General features: G+C 25.4%; 1 long non-coding RNA gene across 1 annotated transcript; it reads left to right on the forward strand.

The window, feature by feature from the left end:
- Nucleotides 1-2,105: 2,105 nt before the first annotated feature.
- LOC107031994 lies at nt 2,106-2,540 on the forward strand. The gene is made up of 2 exons (XR_001458305.2): nt 2,106-2,285; nt 2,408-2,540. It is a non-coding gene; the product is annotated as an uncharacterized LOC107031994 (long non-coding RNA).
- Nucleotides 2,541-3,406: the final 866 nt, after the last annotated feature.

Raw genomic sequence — 3,406 nt, forward strand, 5'->3', positions numbered from 1 at the left:
AAAAAAAAAAAAAAAAAAAAAAACCTCAACCAAAAAAAAAAAAAGTTAAAAACATTTACTCTCTCCGTCCCATTTTTACTTGTCCACTATCAAAACGGAGGCATCTTAGGCAAAGGGTGGTTCGTTGCACACTCTTCACTGAAAAATTATGTAGGGTAAAATGTTATTAGTAACAAATATGCATACCTCAAATTTATGGCTTCGCTACTGTCCACTATACTTACAGAGATTTGTTCAATTTGAAAAATCAAGAGATGACTTACTCACCTCTCTGATTTTGGCTTGACACATAGTTTAGGAAAGTAATTTTTTTTTTTTGAATTTTGTAGTCTTAAATTAGATGTGTACAATGTACCAATATGTGTTTTAATCATGGAGTTCTTAGACATATCACGAGGAAAATTGAAATTGAGAAATTGCTAAAGAGGAAAAGAAAAATTCTTTTTGAAATATATTAAAAGAAAAGTAAGATAAACAAATTGAAACCGATAAAGCATCATTTTATGCCCCGTTACCTTTATTATCAAGTACTTTTCATTTTCTAATATTTATTATGATTTATAATAATCAGGAATGATATAGTAAAATTATTTTATTTATTTATGTATTTTTAAGGGCATGTAAGTAAAAACATGAATGTTGGGAGATCTATTGAGTTACCGAATATTAATGGTCATCCAATCAATTATAATAAAATAGTCTTAATTTCATAATTTGGACAACTTAAATAATTATTTTTAATATAAAGGTCAAACAATATCAAACAAATAGTCACAATGTCTTTCTGGATTTGACTTAAAAAATTTAAGTCAAAATTAAATAGTCATATTGAGATGATTTTAAATTAAAAAATCAAAAGTAAGGGGAGATCTATTTTTAATTTTTAACTTATTTTAAGTTATTTTTGACCTTGCCAAACACTTCCTATTTTAAATTATTTTTTATATTTGTCAGACACTTTTTGGAGTTAAAAATTGACCTACTTTTAAGTCAATTCAAACACCCTTTAAAACTTGAAAATTATGTTCATAGCATTTGACATGAAATCATAAATTACAGGAATAATAAACCCCTAGTTAAGTTTAAGTATGTCGATGAAATTTCAAATATAATTTGAAGGGTACTTATTTCTTTTTCCCTTTATTTTACAAGAAACTTTGACCAATTTTTGTAATCTTTCTTTTAAGGCATACTAATTATTATGTGGAACAACTTACTTTGAAAATCTGTTGTATTTTCAGCATAAAAGGATCCATTATCATTTATCAAGTACCTACAAATTAAACTCCTCTAAGTAAATAATTATTTGAGATGGAAAAATCAAAGAATGCTATAATATGCATAATTTTTATTCACCATTAATTCATGCTACACAAGAGCCATTATTTGCACCTCAACCAACAACAACATTTGATTTATTTTTTCCAAAGTCGTAGCATTACCATGAAAAAAACAAGTAAAAAATGAAAAAAAACAAGTAATCATGGAAATTTTAGATTAAAAAATTGTTAAAAAAAGGAAAGAAAAAATCTTTTTGAAATAAATAAAAAATAAAAGTAAGACAAACAAATTGAAAATGACGGATCAATATTTTTATGCCTTATGATGTGGCTGAATTTTGATTAGTCACGTCTATTAAATGGTTCTATAAAACAGGAATTAAGTGTTTTCAATAAGCAAATGTGATACGAATGAGAAAATGTGATACGAATGAGATCTTTCTCAAAAGGAAAATGACATAGATAAGCCAACCTTTTAACAGATAACATAAATGAATCTTTTCTTTTATGAGTATTGCTTAATTTAGTGGATTGAATTGAAATAATCAGATAATTTTAATTGAAACTGAATAATTTTAGTCAATTAAGAAAAATAATAAAATTAAAGGGTATAACTATTAAACTTGATAACGACAAGACATAAATGATAGTATGAAAATTGATACACCAAGAAACTTTGACCAAGTTAATGTTTGTTTATATAACTATAGTTAATTTTTGTAATCTCCTTTAAATGCATACTAATTATTATATGTAACAACTCCCTTTGAAAATTTCTATGTATTTTCACTATAAAAGGAACCATTATCAAGTACCTACAAACACCTCTAAATTAATATTTATTTGAGATGGAAAAATCAAAGAATGCTATAATATGCATGATTTTTATCATGTTTGTTCTTTATACACCATCAATTCATGCTACTCAAGAGCCATTATTTGCACCTCAACCAATAACATTTGAATTATTTTTTCCAAGTCGTAGCACTGCCATGAGAAAAACAAGTATGTTTACTATTAAAATTTTCATATATAACTTTTAATTTTTTTTATTGATTGAGATATATATAATTTTATAACTTTTTAAAAAAAATGTGTATAACATATTTTTTTTTCGTGTATTTCAGAAAATTGCTCTGCAACAGTGTGCAAAAAAGGCAAATGTTGTTGTGCTTATTTTTTTCATAGATGTATAATGTGTTGTGGAAGGATGAATTAATATATTTATCTCTTCATGTTTAAAAGAGTTTTCTTGTATTATTTTATTTTTTCCATAATATTTATCACAGTTTAAAATGAGATGGTTAATTATGTTGAATTGTGCACCTAGTAAGAATGAATTAAAGAATTCTTAATGAACCGTTTAGAAAAATCAACATCAATTATTAATATGAATTCAACAAGTCAAATCATATAGCAATACTAATAATTAACAGGATATTTTTTTTTTGTAAAAATGTGATCTGAATTTATTGTTGTAATAAATTAAGTTTTTCTACTCAAAAGATGACATGGTATGATTATATATGTGCAAACAAAAATTCACTAATAAATGGATTAACAATAAAGAAATTATTTTTTTATCGAGTGTACGTATGGTTCATTGCTTCCACTTAATCTTGTGTTTGATTTATAAGTTTACCCAAAATATTTCTATTATACTCTTGTTGATATTGAGATATAAATAATTGTCTAACTAAAATAATAAAGAATGGTATTAATTAACTCAAAGTCACATCCAAAATTTTGAATGTCTAAAATTAAAATCTGATGTTTAAATTTCAATATAAAATTATAATGCAATTTTAACATTAATAGATTCAAATCTCTCTGTTACTTGTAGGATTATTTTTATTTATCATGATTATAAATGCATTTTTTTAAACATATTTCTTTTGTGTATTTCAGGGAATTGCTCTTGTCACGACCCAAAACCGGGCCGCGACTGGCACCCACACTTACCCTCCTATGTGAGCGAACCAACCAATCTAAACCTTAACATTTCAATTTAATATCAACAGAAAGTAATGCGGAAGACTTAAACTCATTAATAAAAAGACAATTCAATAACTTCTAAAATTCAACATCTATTATTCCCCAAAATCTGGAAGTCATCACCACAAGAA

Source organism: Solanum pennellii, chromosome 1 (genome assembly GCF_001406875.1).
Source record: "Solanum pennellii chromosome 1, SPENNV200".
In the NCBI taxonomy this organism is placed as follows: Eukaryota; Viridiplantae; Streptophyta; class Magnoliopsida; order Solanales; family Solanaceae; genus Solanum; species Solanum pennellii.